The sequence below is a fragment of the Netta rufina genome (genome assembly GCF_964035555.1).
Source record: "Netta rufina genome assembly, chromosome: 1".
NCBI lineage: Eukaryota > Metazoa > Chordata > Aves > Anseriformes > Anatidae > Netta > Netta rufina.
In genome coordinates this window covers 50681153-50700795 of record NC_140123.1, presented here as the reverse complement: position 1 = coordinate 50700795, position 19643 = coordinate 50681153, and positions in this window count along the sequence as shown.

The window sequence follows — 19643 nt, the reverse complement described above, 5'->3', positions numbered from 1 at the left end:
CCTGAGAACTCTGTCTGGGTAGCCACATGGGTAGCTGTGTCTGGAGAGGCCACAAGAAATGCAGAGACCGTGGCTTTCTGCCAGGTGGATACCATGGCTGGGCTCTTCACGAGCAGTTTATAATCACCATTAGAAAAGAACAGGAAAGAGCAGTGAGAGCACTTTCCCTGCCTGCACCAACTGCTGCACCAACTGCCACACCATGCCCTGTTTGCCCATGCTGTTCACTGCGCTCCTGGTCGCTGGCACTCCCTAGGGGCTGCCTTTGAACAGAAAGGCCAGGAAGGGGGCACTGCTGGCTCTGCCCACACCTTGTCAGCCTCTCTCGTGAGAGCTGCCAGGTCCTGGTGGTTCCCTCAGCTGCCTCAAGTGGCCTCAGTGCCAGAAAAAAAGCCCTGACCACCTCAATCACCTGTTCTGCTGCAGAATGCATCTGTCCCAGAGCCAATTGCCTTGCAAATATATAACTGGGTTATTTTGTGTAATTTAATTCTGTGTTCCACAGATTTTTAAAATAAATCCACAGTGAAATTCAGGAAAAAAATATTGCATTTTCATTTTTCAGAAAATGCTTTAAAAGTTACTTCATACAAATGTTTCTTGTAATGACCCAGAAAACCTACAAAATGAAAGTAAGAAAGAAAAGGAAGGAAGGAAGGAAGGAAGGAAGGAAGGAAGGAAGGAAGGAAGGAAGGAAAGGAAGGAAGGAAGGAAGGAAGGAAGGAAGGAAGGAAGGAAGGAAGGAAGGAAGGAAGGAAGGAAGGAAGGAAGGAAGGAAGGAAGGAAGGAAGAAAAGAATGAAGGAAGAAAGGAAGGAAAGAAGGAAGGAAGGAAGGAAGGAAGGAAGGAAGGAAGGAAGGAAGGAAGGAAGGAAGGAAGGAAGGAAGGAAGGAAGGAAGGAAGGAAGGAAGGAAGGAAGGAAGGAAGGAAAAGAAGAAAGAAAGAAAGAAAGAAAGAAAGAAAGAAAGAAAGAAAGAAAGAAAGAAAGAAAGAAAGAAAGAAAGAAAGAAAGAAAGAAAGAAGAAAGAAAGAAAGAAAGAAAGAAAGAAAGAAAGAAAGAAAGAAAGAAAGAAAGAAAGAAAGAAAGAAAGAAAGAAAGAAAGAAAGAAAGAAAGAAAGAAAGAAAGAAAGAAAGAAAGAAAGAAAGAAAGAAAGAAAGACTAACAGAAAAGAGAAAGTCATAGAATCACAGAATTGTAGAATGGTTTGGGTTGGAAGAGACCCTTTTTAATCATAGAATCATAGAATAGAATCATAGAATCATAAAGACTGGAAGAGACCTTCAAGATCTTATGGCACCACCATCACCCTACTACCAATATCACCCATTAAACCATGTGCTGAAGTGCCAGGTCCTACATTTCCTTGAACACCCCCATGGATGGTGACTCTACCACCTAGCTGGGCAACCTGTTACAATGCCTGACTACTTATTCTGAGAATAAATGTCTCCTAATTTCTAACCTAAACCTTCCCTGGAGCAACTTGAGGCCAATCCCTCTAGTCCTAGTTCTCTAGTTACTAGTTCTCTGTGAGAAGAGGCCGACCCCCAGCTCCGCACACCTTCCTTTCAGGTAGCTGTAGAGAGCAAGAAGGTCTCTCCTGAGCCTTATCTTCTCCAGACTAAACAACCCCAGTTCCCTCAGCTGCTCCTCATAGGACATGTGTTCCTGACCCTTCACCAGCTTTGTAGCCCTTCTCTGGACACATTCCAGGGCCTCAATGTCCTTCTTGCACTGATGGAGCCAAAGCTGAACATAGTACTCAAGGTGCAGCCTCACCAGAGCTGAGTACAGGGGGACAATCACCTCCCTGGTCCTGCTGGCGGCACCATTCCTGATACAAGCCAGGATGCTGTTTGCTTTCTTGATCATCTGATTCCAATCCCCCTACCATGGGCAGGGATGAATCCCACTAGATCATGTTGCTCAAAGCTCCATCCAGCCTGGGTTGAACACTTCCAGGGATGGGGTATCCACAGCTTGTATGGGTAACCTGTTCCATTGCCTCACCACTCTGAGTAAAAGAAATTTTCCAAATTTACAATCTAAATCCACCCTCTTTTAGTTTAAAACAATTATTCCTTGTCCTATCACTACACTCCCAAATTATATATGACTGTGCTTGCATAAGAAAAAAAGAATATATACATATTACATATATATATATTTATCGTTCAGACTAGGATTGAGCCTCACTTTCTAGACATCTAGTTATTAGCTAGGCACTTTAGCAAGTATACACTTAAAAGTTATTATATTCAGTACAGACGTAGTCAATACAGCCAATGGATCTCAGTTCAGCAGCCTAAAAATAGGACTGGGTACCATTTGAGACTCTCTAAGATATCTGGGGTTTTTACATGGAGCTGTAAGATATGGCACAGGATCTACAGAGTACCTTTATCGTTCAAAATTGGCAAGTGGATGCCAGGATGTCATCTCAAATATCATTGCACAACCTTATGGACAACTAGGATTAGACGAGATGAACTGAGTATACTAATTAATCATAAAGAATGAAAGCATAATCAGTACACTTTGCAAATCTGTAGATACCTGAATTAGGTATCTGCAACATAAGGCCGAATAACTAAATGCCAAAAATCCCTGATAGATTATTCCTTAATATAACAATAATTTATGCACTTAGTTTACAGATAGATCTCTGTTTTGGTGCCTATAACCTGGAGCTGAATCCCTCCTTTAAATCTGAACGTATCAAGTCAGTTGCATATCTAGAAAATATATTAGATAAGCAGCATCACAGAAATAATTAATTCATTTTACTATCTATAAAAGAAATCTACATGCCAGCATCCATACTGAAGACATCTACAGTTCTTATTCTTGGTATTCATTCCATCTGTGCAAGCACAGGTGACTGGTGGAAACTGATCTGTTCTAGGTCTTGCCATTGACTCTGGTTGCAAAACAGAAAGATAGAGATATTCAGGTTCCCTAAGTGTTTTGATATCTCTTGGTATTGCAGGTGGCACTAAATATCTATATTTATGCAACTGAACTGTTCATATAATCACAATACATGATTATTTCTAAGCAAATGCTAAATTTCATTATTTCAGGAGTGATATTTTTAGCCATATACTTGTCTATAATTTTAGATACAGCTTCTACTGCTGAGTATTTGTAGCAATATGAAGCTTGATACCATGTAGTTCCCAGGTCTCTCCTCCTGCACCCATACAAGTCATGAAACTCACTGTGATTCAGCAGTTCCTTAGAGAAGGAACCTCCTTATTAAGTTCCTTATAGTCTAGAAGATGAGGAATACATACTACATGTTCCTGTGGATTTTGATTTGTTTACATCCTGCTGTTCACCTCTGCAGTGCTTTAAATCATTAAAGCATTAGCTGTCTATCTTAATCTGAAAGGAAGCACACTTAGTAATTTATTTAACATTAGTCTGAAAAAGGGACTTCTCTATCATCTTTCTTTCAAGGTGATATAAATGTTCCATGTTTCTTGCTTTTTTTGTTGTTGTTTTGGTTTGGTTTTGATACCTGATAGTTCATCACATATATATATATATATTTTTTTTTCTCTGTGAACAATGTAATTTATTGAGACTGAATTTGAATCTACATAGTTTCATTTTCTAGTAGTCTCCCACTGCTATCAGACAATACACAAAATATAATTTCACTTTCACAGCTGGCAATAAAATCTATGATAAATTTTAGAAGCACTGAATATATTAGGAATGAATGTAGGACATTTTTCTCTTCACACATTCAGAGAATGTGTTCTGAATCTATGAGAAATCTTTGCATAAATAATGTATAATTTTCACAAAAAATAAGGTAGATGTTTTTCCTTTTAAATTCAATTAAACAGCTTTTGTTACACAGCAAGAGAGGGTCACTGACTCTCACCAGCTGAGCCAGATGCTTGAGGGAATATTTCTAGTCAGCTCACAAATTGACTCTCAGAGGTGTAGGCAAGAAAATCACCGCAGAAAGAGTGAATAGCCAATATAGCTCATCATGACACTTAAAATTGCAAATAGTGGCAAATTATGTTACCAAAGCACCCAACTTGTCACTTGATTGTAACCAAGTACAGGATACACTACTGAAAATAAACAAACATATGTGATTTGATCCAATCTCAGGTGTCATCAGTTGGGGAATTCAGGGTCTTGTGTTGCTTTAGTGGAAGACTTCTTAATGTTAGGTCAGAGGTTGGACTCAGTGATCTTGGAGATCTCTTCCATCCTAGATGATTCTGTGATTCTCAAGTAACAAATTCTATGTTACAAGGTCAGCTTTTTCTAAGTTCCTTTCCTGGCAGCTCTTCATTGGGTTGTTGGGAGCTTGTAATAGATTTGAATAACAATGCCTCCCATTCATTATATAAAATCTGTTTGTGATCTCTGAAGTGCTGCAAAAAGAAATCTCTGCATACCACAGAGAAGAGAGAAGATGATGAGACAAGAGAAAAGAAAGAAGGACAATGAATGGCTTAGACCTAATGACTTCAGTGAGATGATCTCAAAGCAATTATCTGCTTAATTCAGAATAAAAACTCGATTTATATCTAAAAATACTGTCAAAGACCACATCCTACTGATCATCCAGATGTTGCTTTCCTCCAGCAGAAAATGTAATTCTTCAATTTTATATAAATAATTTATGAATTGAAAGAGAGGTTACGGGAAGAATTCAGCCCCACTCACTTTTTATGTTAGTCTGATTTAAGCAGAATGTGTTATCTAAGGTTTTCTATTATCTATGGCTGCCTGATCTTTGATGCATACAATATTTTTTAGTCTTGTAAATAAAGTTCTCTTGTCACTTAATCACAGTTTGCTAGATAAGCTCATAAACATTCTTTTCTAAACCAGTGGATGACTAAGAGCAACTTTGATTTAAAGATAGGCCAAAAGAGACAAAATTCTACTTTAATTCCTGGAAAAAAAATGCATTAGAGATGCTTAAACCATTCTTTAAATCACAGAATCACAGAATTTCTAGGTTGGAAGAGACCTCTAGATCATCAAGTGCAACCTCTGACCTAACACTAACAAGTCCTCCACTAAACCATATCACTAAGCTAATATCACTAACAAATAAATGTCAGTATTAAAGTAAATGCATGAAACTGTCATTTCCTTATATGCAGTTGCATAGAAATAATATGGGCTTATGGGCTGGCTGCTGAGTGGGCAGGGGACTTGGTGACAGGATATAGAAAAGGTCAGAGTACTCAGTGCCTTCTTCACCTCATTTTTTCCTATAGGATGGCCTGTTGGCTATAGGAATCCCAGGTCCCTGAGACCAATTAGAGATCCCAAAGCAAATAAAAATTACTCTTGGTAGAGAAAGTTAAGGAAACTTTAAACAAATTGCACATAAACAGATCTATCCACAAGTGCTAAGGAAGCTGACCTCTACACTGCAAAGCCTTTCGTGATAAACTACGAAAAGTCATGGTAACTTAGGTAAGCTCCTGAGTACAGGAAGGAAACAAATGTTGCTCCTATATTCAAGAATGTCAAAGAGAATGATCCAGGAAACTTGATTCCTGACAACACTTGTCGTGGTTCCGCTCGTAAACCCACTACAACACTGTAGAGTAAATGATCCTGAAATCATTTTAAAGGAAGTGAAGTCCAAGAAGGTGAATGGAAGTAGTCAGCATGGATTTACACAGGGTAAAGCAAGAATTTTAAAACTGTCACATATAACAACTTCCTAGCCAAACTGAAGAACTACCTGATCGATAAGTGGACAGTGAGGCGGACTGAAAATCAGCTGAATTTCCACGCTCAAAGAATTGTATCAGCAGCATGGCGCAACAGGAGGTCAGACACTAATGGAATACCCTGAAGTCAATAATGGAGACAATACATTTATGCTTTTATTAAGGATCTAGATGATGGGACAGAGTACATATTCAGCAAGGCTGCAGATGATACAAAACTGGAAAGAGCAGTTCATGCACCAAATAGTTATACTACCATTCAAAAAAATCTTGACAGGTTTGAGAAGTAGGCTTAACAGGAATCTCATGAAAGTTCAAAAAAAAAAAAAAAAAAAAAGTGCAAAGAACTAAAGAACTTGTCAGGCTCTTTGCTTGAATTTATCTTGGCCTGCCTGACTTACTTTTCCAAAAAGTAAGACTTTTATTTATTTATTTATTCTTTTCTTTTTACGATTTACTTCCTTTAATTATCTGTTTATTGATAATTCCACTCCAGTAGGTAACTACCCTGTGTGCCTCTTATAAATTTAAGCTTTGTTTACACTGCATTTTGAGAGTAGACCTAAGACTTCTGAACATGCTAAACGCACTTGTCTTCCATGTATAAGCTGATCCTTCAGTTGGAGACACTGGCAGTCAGTGTACATGCTCTAAAATGCGTAAGTCCTTGTTATACCTGAATATGTTCAATGTAAAAACTTCCTATCAAGTACAGACACCATGGGCTGGCTTGGTGGACCACAAAAATCTTCTGTCTGTGTGTCTAGAAGACTGACAGGAGATAGAGAAAATTTTATTTATGACTGATCTACAGTCTATTCTTTCAGACGTTATTACCACTGGTAGAGTTTCCACGTTGGTAAGTTACTGTAACACAGATATGAGTATCTTAAACATCAAAGATGAATATGCCTGAATATTTCATCTTTCTTGTGCATATTTTGTTCTTTGCTCTTTATTTTGGAAATTCTTACATGAGGCACAATTCACATGTTTTTGTGTGCACCCTGAGAGCAGATACACAAGTCTCTGCCCCTTTTATGATCACAATGTGGACATACTTTTGTAAAATGATTATATTGTGTTTGGCTATGTCATCACAGTGTTACAGAGCGTTAACTCTAAGAGGTTAAAAAGAGGCTACACTTGGAACCAAGGCAAACTAATAATAATTATATCCTAATCAATATATTTATGACTTACAGATGTTACAGTCCTCTGTTTTTGCCACGTAGCAGTTAAGAATAAAGTGCAGATCAGATAAATGTTTTTTACACATGAAAACAACATCATACCAGGGATATCAACGTTAAATAAAACACCAAAAGTTAAGTAGTATTTATTAAAGTAATACAACCTTAGAAGTTAAGTGTTTCAGGACTAACAAAGAGCAGGTATCCAATACATGTAAAACAGAGAAAAAAGGTAAATCAAATGTGTAACAACCTTAAAGGTAACAACCTTTCCTTTAATGGTAGTCTTACATTTTCTCTATTTTCTTTCTCATTCTCTTAAGAATTCATTCTTGGTTAACAATAATTATTTTATTAGACTACGAAGACTAAGAAGAAAAAAAAAGTGACTTTGGAGTGCTTTTTTTTTTTTTTTGGTCCCACAAAAATGCAAAATGTGATGAAAAACAAACAAAAAAAAAGCAATAAATTGGTCAAAACTGCGGGAAAAGTAGATGAGATTATTGTAATTCAGATACAACATTCAGATACTACACTCATGGTATGATACTTTTGTGAACCTTTTTGTTACCTTGCCCATTATTTCTATTGATGTTATTGTTAACTGTTGATAAGTAACAATAACAATAATAATCAATAATAATAATAAAGAGATTAAGCAAAACAAATATCATTATCTCTAGGTAGGCAGTACTGTTTCTGTATATATTCAATATTACACCCTAATTTAATCATAGAATGGCTCATGTTGAAAGGGACCTTAAAAATAATCTAGTTGTGCCCCTTCCCCCAGGGAGGGGTGCTGTCCTCACTTCCGTCAGGATTTTTGTCCTGATCCTGACACATCAACTCAGCCTAGAGAATAAATGCTTCTGAGGAGACCTCATTTTGATCTTTCAATACTGAGTTAACTGTGTTCATGTGAACCCTGTTTCTTTTGAGCAGCTCTCATTTGTTGCAATGGATTTTATAGTTGTAGGATACAAATTTCTGAGTGTGATAGCAGCACTGTGCAGGGCTGTGATGCAAGGAACTTAGCTGTTTCTTTTAACATAATGATTGAGGACACATAAACACTTGGATTCTGTCCCTTCCACCTGACACTAAACATCCCAAGTTTCTAGGTTGCACTTTCTTGTGAATCTTTGTCCTTCCCCTACTCAAGCACAGCCTTTGGTCATTCTTTCCTCTGTATGATGTGAGCTTGGGCTCTTGACCTTGCCAGATCTCTGCAAAAATATTTTCACTTTCCTACTAATGCTATGCAGTTATGCTAACACATCTTTCCTGATGTTACACAGCATGATCAACTATTCTCTTAGTTCTTTCCACTTCTGACTTAGTAGTTTCACTAAAGCATACTTCATGCAGGTGAAGCTACTGTCAAGCTATTGTCCAAGCTCTCACCTAAGAAAATAACATCAAACACCCTGCAGCTGAAAACCTGATGACTACATACCCCTTAGAAGTCCCTCTTAAGGCCTCTAATAATCTTAGATTCACATCAGCTGGACCATGTCCTTTTGTATGTTAACACCTTACATGTGTTCATGCAGGATTTCTGGGTCTTCTGCATTACTACACTGTTGTATGGACTACCTAGCACCCATTTTCATGATGTACTAGGAGTACTTGTGGCTTGCTGATATTCTTCCCTATAAGTTAAATAGGAAACAGATCACAAGTTTTCTTTGCTCTAAGACAGTTCTTGCTTGGTAGTCAACTACTGCAGTGTCCTTTGATTCTCAAATCATTTGAGTTTGGAATGTTGTGATTTCATTTGGAGAAAGCAGCAACTGCATCTGTTCATTTGGAGTACATGTACTGGGAGCTGGTGAAATATGAAAGGGAAAGTACCTATATTGAAAGATATCTCAATGACTAGCTGATGCTATGCCAAAGACAATGTGTTTGCATAAGAATTTTCTATGTCTTATTTTATTGCAAAGTTGTCTGATTGCTTAAAGCTGTCTGCTTACAATTTTATTTTCTTGATATTCTACTTTAGGCTTTTTTTATTATTATTATTTTTTCTTCTTCTCAGGATCTCAGTATCTATGAGATTATAAAGCAAGATGATGTAGTGTGTAACCCTACATGGTCAGAAGTTAACTGGTGTTTAAAAGCTTAAATTCCAAGTACCTGTTAATGGTTTGAAACCCATTTTAACAGCAAAATATAAAGAGAACAACAGGATGAAGACATTATAACTGTAAAAGTCAAATGTAATAATTTGGGTCTAACATGTTTATATAGCTGAGCATATTTTAGTTTGGGGCTCGGTTTATGTGGAATGGATCTTCAAGGTCCCTTCCAACCCTAGCCATTCTATGATTATTTGCCATCTATAAGAACAGAGAATTTGTACTCTATAGGCACTATGGATAAGTAGTAGCAAGGAGATCTACATTTATTCTGAATTAGGCTTTAATATGTGTAAGTATGCAGAGAGTGAAGGAATTGGTGAATAATTAAGTAATGGTTCTTCTTTAATGCCTAAAAGTACTTGTCTGACTTTGACTCAGAATAATTTGCAGTTTCTATCTCAAACTCTGTACATCCTGTAGCAAAGTTAGCAATGTTCATTTGAATAATCTGATGTTGGATTTACAGTCATCTTTGGTTGTTATTGATTAAACATTTGATTAAACCCATTTGAATGTGTATGTTCCTGACTTTCATGAATCAATTAATTCAGACAGAATGAGCCATTTTCAATTCAGAGAAACTAATTTCCAGTCTGTTGATTTGTTTTTATACAAAGAATTTTGAATACTAGTGTGCAGCTATGCAAAAATTATGACTTTTTTTTGGATGTTCATAGATTACAACTGAATGTTTAAAAATATATAAACCATAAATCATATTGCAATGTTTTTTGTTACAGCCAGTGGCTTATCAAAGCCCCACTGGACAGTAATGCAGTATTCCAAGTACCATAGTTCTGATTTTTCCAGTCACTGTCCTGATATTTACTATCTTCTCTGTGAGTAAGTATATAAAAATATTGCCCTTATGAAGTCCACAAAAAACACCACGTATTTTAAACAAATTAATTCTAAAACAAATTATTTATTTATATTATAGGGGAATTATGATTGCATATAGCAGATAGAGAACAAATATTATTCTTCAATGCAAGTAACATATTTTGAATTCTTTAAACAGACTTATTGCATAAGTTGTATCTAATTTAAAATATCTGTAAATAGATTATCTGCATTTTTACTTGAGTTCTGTGTGAGACTGTCGTGGTTTAACCCAGCCGGCAGCTAAACACCATGCAGCCGTTCGCTCACCCTCCCACCTCCCTCTCTGGGACGGGGGAGAGAAATGGAAAGTGAAGCCCGTGAGTTGAGATAAAGACAGTTTAATAAGACAGGAAAATAATAATAACAATAATAATAAGAGTACTACTACTAATATTATGTACAAACAAGTGATGCACAATGCAATTGCTCACCACCCGCTGACCGATGCCCAGCCTAACCCCGAGCAGTCTGGCCCCCTCCCCCCGGCTAGCCACCCCTATATATTGTTTAGCATGACGTCAGATGGTATGGAATACCCCTTTGGCTAGTTCGGGTCACCTGTCCTGGGTCTATCCCCTCCCAGCTCTTACTGCACCTCCAGCCTGCCTGTTGGCAGGACAGAGCAAAAGGCTGAGGTGTCCTTGGCTTGGTATAAGCACTGCTCTGCAACAATTAAAACATCGGGGTGTTATCAGCACTCTTCTCATCCTAAGCCAAAACACAGTATTCCACCAGCTACTAGGAAGAAAATTAATTCTGTTCTAACTGAAACCAGGACATCTATCCACCCCTTATTCCATACCATTTATGTCATGCTCAGGTTACACTCTTTTCCATACATTCTAATTAGTCACCTATAATAGTCATGGTAGTGATAACATACAGTATTATATAGTAGTTAACATGGTACAATTCAGTTCATGGGCTATTCTCACCCAGTATTAAATCTCCTTGAGGTACACACCGGACCTCTCCGTTCTTTTGCATCACCCACCAAGTGTATCCAGGTCCCTGAGCGAAAACAATTCCACAAATAGGTTTGCCTTTTTCTGAGGCAGGAGTAGCCCAGATTGTTTTACCCAGCATATTTCTTACATGCACTACAGGAACTTTATCCCCATCTACAGTACGTAACAGGTTTGATTGGGCAGGTCCAGCTCGGTTGGCAGATCCCCTAGTATTGACTAACCAGGTGGCCTTTGCCAAATGCGTATCCCAATTTTTGAATGTCCCAGCACCCATTGCTTTCAATGTAGTCTTTAACAGTCCCTTGTATCGTTCAACTTTCCCGGATGCTGGTGCATGATAGGGGATGTGATACACCCACTCAATACCATGTTCTTTGGCCCAAGTGTCTATAAGGTTGTTTCGGAAATGAGTTCCATTGTCTGACTCTATTCTTTCTGGGGTACCATGTCGCCATAGGACTTGCTTTTCAAGGCCCAGGATAGTGTTCTGGGCGGTGGCATGAGGCACGGGATATGTTTCCAGCCACCCGGTGGTTGCTTCCACCATGGTAAGTACGTGGCGCTTGCCATTGCGAGTTTGAGGGAGTGTGATGTAATCAATCTGCCAGGCCTCTTCATATTTATATTTCAGCCATCGTCCTCCATACCAAAGAGGCTTTGACCGTTTGGCTTGCTTGATTGCAGCACATGTTTCACAGTCATGAATAACTTCTGCTATAGCGTCCATGGTCACGTCCACCCCTTGATCACGAGCCCATCTGTATGTTGCATCTCTACCTTGATGGCCCGAGGTGTCATGGGCCCATCGGGCTATAAATAATTCACCTTTATGCTGCCAATCCAGGTCCACCTGAGCTACTTCAATCTTAGCAGCCTGATCCACCTGCTGGTTGTTTTGATGTTCTTCAGTAGCCCGATTCTTGGGCGCATGAGCATCTACGTGGCGTACTTTCACAGCCAGGTTCTCTATCCGAGCAGCAATATCTTGCCACAATGTAGCAGCCCAGATGGGTTTGCCCCTATGCTGCCAGTTGTTTTGCTTCCATTGCTGTAACCATCCCCACAGGGCATTTGCTACCATCCATGAATCGGTGTAGAGATAGAGAACTGGCCATTTTTCTCATTCAGCAATATCTAAAGCCAGCTGAATGGCCTTCACTTCTGCAAACTGACTCGATTCACCTTCTCCCTCAGCAGCTTCTGCAACTTGCCGTGTAGGACTCCATACAGCAGCCTTCCATCTCCGATGCTTCCCCACAATACGACAGGACCCATCAGTGAACAGGGCATATTTCTTTTCATTCTCTGGTAACTGGTTGTACAGTGGGGCTTCTTCAGCACGACCCACCTCCTCCTCTGGTGATATCCCAAAGTATTTGCCTTCTGGCCAGTCCATAATCACTTCCAATATTCCTGGGTGACTGGGGTTTCCTATTCGAGCCCGCTGAGTAATCAGTGCAACCCACTTGCTCCATGTAGCATCAGTTGCATGATGCGTAGAAGAGACCCTTCCCTTGAACATCCAGCCTAGTACCAGCAATCGGGGTGCTAGGAGGAGCTGCGCTTCAGTACTGACCAACTCCGAAGCAGATCAAACTCCTTCATATGCTGCCAATATCTCCTTTTCAGTTGGAGTATAGCGGGCCTCAGATCCTCTGTATCCCCGACTCCAAAACCCCAGGGGCCGACCTCGAGTTTCCCCAGGTTCTTTCTGCCAGAGGCTCCAGGTGGGGCCGTTCTCCCTGGCTGCAGTGTAGAGCACATTCTTTACATCTGGTCCTGTTCGAACTGGTCCAAGGGCTACTGCATGGACTATTTCCTGCTTGATTTGTTCAAAGGCTTGTCGTTGTTCCGGGCCCCATTCAAACTCATTCTTCTTACGGGTTACTTGGTAGAGCGGTTTTACAATCAGGCTGTAATTTGGGATGTGCATTCTCCAAAACCTCACGACACCTAGGAAAGTCTGTGTTTCTTTTTTGTTAGTTGGTGGAGACATAGCTGTTATTTTGTTGATCACATCCATTGGGATTTGACGATGTCCATCTTGCCATTTTATTCCTAAAAACTGGATCTCTCGTGCAGGTCCTTTGACTTTGTTTTATGGCAAAACCGGCTTTCAGAAGGATTTGGACTATTTTCTTCCCTTTCTCGAAAACTTCCTCTGCTGTGTCACCCCACACAATAATGTCATCGATGTATTGCAGGTGTTCAGGAGCTTCCCCCTGCTCCAGCGCAGACGGGATCAGTCCATGGCAAATGGCAGGGCTGTGTTTCCACCCCTGGGGCAGCCGATTCCAAGTATATTGGACTCCCCTCCAAGTGACAGCAAACTGTGGCCTGCACTCTGCTGCTAGAGGGATGGAGAAAAATGCATTAGCAATATCAATTGTGGCGTACCACTTGGCTGCCTTCGATTCAAGTTCGTACTGAAGTTCCAGCATGTCTGGCACTGCAGCACTCAGTGGTGGCGTCACTTCGTTCAGGCCACGATAGTCCACTGTTAGTCTCCACTCACCATTAGACTTTTGCACTGGCCATATGGGACTATTGAAAGGTGAATGAGTCTTGCTGATCACTCCTTGGCTCGCCAATTGACGAATTAGCTTATGGATGGGAATCAGGGAGTCTCGGTTAGTGTGATATTGCAGCCGGTGCACAGTTGTGGTAGCGATTGGCACTTGCTGTTCTTCGACCCTCAGCAACCCCACAAAAGAGGGGTCCTCTGAGAGACCAGGCAAGGTAGATAATTGTTTAATGCCCTCTGTCTCTAAGGCAGCTATACCAAAAGCCCACCAGAACCCTTTTGGGTCCTTGCAATATCCTCTTCTAAGATAGTCTATGCCAAGGATACATGGAGCATCCGGGCCAGTCACAATACGGTGCTTTTCCCACTCATTCCCAGTCAGACTCACTTCAGCCTCCAATACAGTCAACTGCTGAGATCCCCCTGTCACTCCACAAATACAGATGGGCTCTGGTCCTTTATAGCTCAATGGCATTATAGTGCATTGTGCACCGGTGTCTACTAAAGCCTTATACTTCTGTGCGTCTGATGTGCCAGGCCATCGAATCCACACGGTCCAATAAACTTGATTATCCCTTTCCTCCCCCTGGCTGGAGGCAGGGCCTCCCTAATCCTGGTCAGAATCTTCTTCGTTTCTGTGTTTGAAGGACTGTCTGCTGGAAGTTGGAGCAGCAAACTTTTCAGAGAATCCCTTTTTCCTGATTGTTTTCTTTTGCAACTCATGTACCTGTGCCTCTACGGTCACGGTAGATTTTCCATCCCATTTTCTCATGTCCTCTCCATGGTCTCGTAAGTAAAACCACAGGGTGGCACGGGGTGAGTACCCACCATATCGTCTTCCTTGTGTGGATGAACGACTACCCCTGATAGCTGAGACACTGCTCTGTACAGGTACGGAGGAGAATAATCTCTCTTCAAGTTGGTGAACCTTTTCAGAAAGTTTCTCCCAAGTGTTCTCTTTTGGTCGGTGGACACTGGTTGGTTCAGGTGGGGAGGACGATAGATTCTCTTCAAGTTGGTGAACCTTTTCAGAAAGTTTCTCCACAGCTGAGACGCAGGCCTGTAAGGAAGAGGAGAGACATCCTTTGTACTGCTGGAGTTGTTTAGCCACTTCATCCACTGTGAGCTCCTCATCCTCTTTCCAGGCCATTATTGCCAATGAGCTGGCATATGATGATGGTGCACTCTGTACAGACTTCCGCCACAAGGGTCGTGTACACCTGACTTCATCTGGATCTGTGGATGTTTGTCTGAGGTCTGGATCCTCATAAATCACTTCCCGTACGGCTAATTCCCTCAGGTACTGGATTCCCTTCTCCATAGTGGTCCACTTGCCTGGTAGACATAAAAGTTCTCCCTTGAAGGGATACCTTTCCCTCACAGCTGAGAGGAGACGCCTCCAGAGGCTGTGAGATTGTGCTCCATCTGCAATTGCTTTGTCAATGCCTGCGTCTCTAGCAAGGGATCCCAGTCGCTTGGCTTCCCTGCCGTCTAACTCCACACAATTGGCTCCAGTGTCCCAGCATCGAAGCAGCCAGGTGACAAGCTGCTCACCTATACAGCGACCAAAATCTTTTCGCACATCTCGTAACTCACGCTCGTTTAGGCTTCGGGTAGTTACTGTTGATTTTTCGGCATCCTCATCTTCCTCCTCCTGAATCCTTGATGGCCCAGCGTCGTCGTCGTCTCCGTCGTCTCTATACCTAGATTTGGCAGAAGACTCTCTGAGTTCCAAACGACCTGAATCTCTATACCATTTTTTCACCTTCTCTACAGGGGCAGCTTGCACTGCTACAGCTCGTTTCTCTGACCTTGTTACAGGGTCTGCCACAGAGGTTGGAATACCCTCTGCAGGGTCAACTTGCACTGCTACAGCTCGTTTCTCTGACCGTGTTTCAGGGTCTGCCACAGAGGTTGGAATACCCTCTGCAGGGTCAACTTGCACTGCTGCAGCTTGTTTCTCTGACCCAGCCACAGCAGCTGGAGCAGCTGCAGGAACTGGAGCTGGAGCAGCTGCAGGAGCTGGAACTGGAGCGGCTGCAGGAGCTGGGATTGTAGCATCTGCAGAAGCTGGGACTGGAGCGGCTGCAGGAGCTGGGACTGGAGCGGCTGCAGGAGCTGGGACTGGAGCAGCTGCAGGAACTGGAGCTGGAGCAGCTGCAGGAACTGGAGCTGGAGCAGCTGCAGGAGCTGGAACTGGAGCAGCTGCAGGAACCGGAGCTGGAGCGGCTGCAGGAGCTGGAACTGGAGCAGCTGCAGAAACCGGAGCTGGAGCGGCTGCAGGAGCTGGGACTGGAGCGGCTGCAGGAACTGGAGCTGGAGCAGCTGCAGGAGCTGGGACTGGAGCAGCTGCAGGAGCTGGGACTGGAGTGGCTGCAGGAACCGGAGCTGGAGCGGCTGCAGGAGCTGGGACTGGAGCAGCTTCAGGAACTGGAGCTGGAGCAGCTGCAGGAACCGGAGCTGGAGCAGCTGCAGGAGCTGGGACTGGAGCAGCTTCAGGAACTGGAACTGGAGTGGCTTCAGGAACTGGAACTGGAGTGGCTGCAGGAGCTGGGATTGGAGCATCTGCAGAAGCTGGGACTGGAGCGGCTGCAGGAGCTGGAACTGGAGCGGCTGCAGGAGCTGGAACTGGAGCGGCTGCAGAGTCCACCGTAGGGGTCACAGTGGCCGTTGGATCTGTCACGGGACTTGGAGTGGCCGCAGGGTCTGTCACTAAGTTGATAGCAGTATCCATGGCAGCTTGATAGGCATGAGCCAGGCCCCAGCATGTTACAATGATTTGTGTTACTTTGGAACTTCCAGAATCGCGACACCTTTTTTTTTCAAGCATTCTGCCTGTTTTTGAGGATTTTGCAGTTGTTCAGGGGTGAATTTCCAAAACACTGGGGGTGCCAACTGCTCTAGATGCCTGCCCATATCCTCCCATACTCCCTGCCACCGCAACTATACTGCCTCCGGGCAGATATCCGGATGAGCTTCCTAAGTAGTTGTTTAACTTTAAGCAGAATCTGAAGCACATTCAGGAGGCAGAACAACAAGACTATGCTGGTCTGAGTATCCCAAGGATATTCAATATCTTGGAGAGCTATTGTAATAAACTCGGAGGACAAGAGGGTGGTGAAGGAGGAAGGGAGAGTGATCAAGTAAGAAAATTTATCTTCCCCTTTCCCCTCCACAGATTGACTCCCTAATGAAAAAAAGGCAACAGATATAATTGCTAATAGTTTCCAAAATACAGTTTCCAAAGTATAGAGTCAAAGATGTTACTGAGTACAAATACCAGGTTAGAGTCATGGCCAGATATTTCATCATCTCATAAGCCACTGATACAACACTCAGTACCATAATGGTCTGAAACCAGGGCCCGGAGAGGATAAACAACATGACAGAGAGCACATACGGAAAATAACATGCTATAATACTCAATTTGGAAAACAGGCACAGCAGAGTTGAGATTAAAGCAATCAGCATTATGACAAGTGACTATTAAGCAGGTCTAATACTTATACCAATTTTAGTTTAACACACTCTGGTCAGATCTGCCGTTATCTCAACCTTTCGTGCCCCACGTTGGGTGCCAAAAAGACTGTCGTGGTTTAACCCGGCTGGCAGCTAAACACCACGCAGCCGTTCGCTCACCCTCCCCCCTCCCTCTCTGGGACGGGGGAGAGAAATGGAAACTGAAGCCCGTGAGTTGAGATAAAGACAGTTTAATAAGACAGGAAAAAAAAAAAAATAATAATAATAATAACAATAATAATAATAATAATAATAATAATAATAATAATAATACAATGATGATAATAGTACTACTACTAATAATATGTAGAAACAAGTGATGCACAATGCAATTGCTCACCACCCGCTGACCGATGCCCAGCCTAACCCCGAGCAGTCCGGCCCCCTCCCCCCGGCTAGCCACCCCTATATATTGTTTAGCATGACGTCAGATGGTATGGAATACCCCTTTGGCTAGTTTGGGTCACCTGTCCTGGGTCTGTCCCCTCCCAGCTCTTACTGCACCTCCAGCCTGCCTGTTGGCAGGACAGAGCAAAAGGCTGAGGTGTCCTTGGCTTGGTATAAGCACTGCTCTGCAACAATTAAAACATTGGGGTGTTATCAGCACTCTTCTCATCCTAAGCCAAAACACAGCATTCCACCAGCTACCAGGAAGAAAATTAATTCTGTTCTAACTGAAACCAGGACAGAGATGTATTATATTTATTTTATAAAATTTAATAAAAATTACCCCCAAAACTTGGGTAAATTGAGCAAATTAATTCTGTAATGTGTAAACAGAATAGTGGACCAGACATTACCTAATGCATGTATTTAATCAGCAATGCATAACCTCAGCTGTAGGTAAGCTATATACTCCTAGTTTCAGAGCATTTATGAATGACATAATCACATGTCATTTATGAATGACATAATCATTTGCATTCTGCAAGTTTTGTTGTCACTTTAAAGGCTCACTAGCAACTCCTTCCCACTTTATTGAGGGGGAAAGAAAAAAAAAAATAACCTCGCCCACAATTTATCTAGCATGGCTTCCATCTGGAACTATTGAAATGGTATGAAATGGTAGAAGTGATTGCCAAGTCATTCTCAATAATTTATCAGTAGTCCTGGCTAACCAGGGTGGTCCCAGTTGACTTGAGGTTAATGAATGTGATTCCCATCCACAAGAAGCACAGGAAGGAAGATCCAGGGAATTACCAGTTTGTCAGTTTTTACCATGATGCCAGAGAAGTTCATGGAACAGATCATCTTGACTGCCATCACACAGTACATGCAGGACAAACAGGTGATTAGACCAAGTCAGAATGAATTTATGAAAGGCAGGTCCTACTTGATTAACCTATTCTCTTTCCATAATAGTATGACCCACTTAGTAGAAGATGGAAAGGCTGTGGGTGTTGTCTACTTATACTTTAACAAATGACTTGATCCTGTTTCCCACAGCCTTCTCCCAGAAGAAAAAAAAAAAAATAGATGCTCATGATTTGGACAGATATACCTTCCACTAGGTAAAAAACTGGCTGTATCATCAGGCCCAAAGGGTCACAGTGAATGGAATAAAATCCAGCTGGTGGCCCGTTACAGGTGGAATTCCCCCAGGGATCCAGCAGTGGGAATAGCATGTGGGAAAAAAAATGGGGCCAGCTGTGTTTAATATTTTTATCAACGATCATGATGAGGGGATCGAGTACACCTTCATCAGTTTTGCAGACAATACCAAGTTGGGTGGGCTTGTTGATCTTCTTGGGGGTAGGAATGCTCTGCAGACAATGCATTTTTTCTCAGATTAAATATATTATCAGATATAATCTCTGTTCTTCAATAAGAGTAAGTGCAAGAAATTGTAAGAGTAGGAAATGATTGAGATTACCTGTAAAGCCTTACAGTTTTAACAGTAGGAGCCTTTAACCAGGACTAAACACGTCGCTTTAGTGAAGATCAATTCAGAGAGAACTGATAAAGTACATGACATGTTGAAGATAGTGATTTGCACACAGAATAAATTTCAGTATGGTTCCTTTTTCCCATAGCACCATAGTCATCTCCATTTATACCGTAGTGCTTCTGCCACTGACGTAGCCTTGGAGCTGAGGAACCAGTTCAGTTGTAGACAGAATTATGTTCAGAAAAGCAGATACGCTTTTCTTTATTTTCTCTTAAGATTGGGGAAATAAATGGTTTAGAATCTTCATGCCACTCCAGAAAGCATTTCATAAAGTGGGATAATAATAATTTACACAGCATAAATAAGCCTAAGAAAATAGTAATATCCCCAGCACACAGTTATACATTTAAGAAATTTTCTTGCAGAATAGTTACTCAGTATTTGACTTAAGTTACAATGTTCAAGAGGCACAAACACAAACTAGAAACTATATTCAAATGGGTAAATACAATCTCAACAGTGACACTGGCTTTACATTTTACCCCGTATGCCACCTATTATTACACAGGTAATCTCTTTTCTTCTATCACAAGAGATAATATTATCCGTATATTTTCTGTTAGAAGCACTTTCTTTCCCTTGCATGGCTATGGATAACCTCTTCTGTCACAGTATCTCAAGGATTAACATGTTTTAGTTAAACTTAGAACAAATCGTGTTCAGCCTGTATGTAAGTTTATTATTTCTATTTCAAATCTAAAAAAACATTTACATGCCTGAAAACTTCTCAC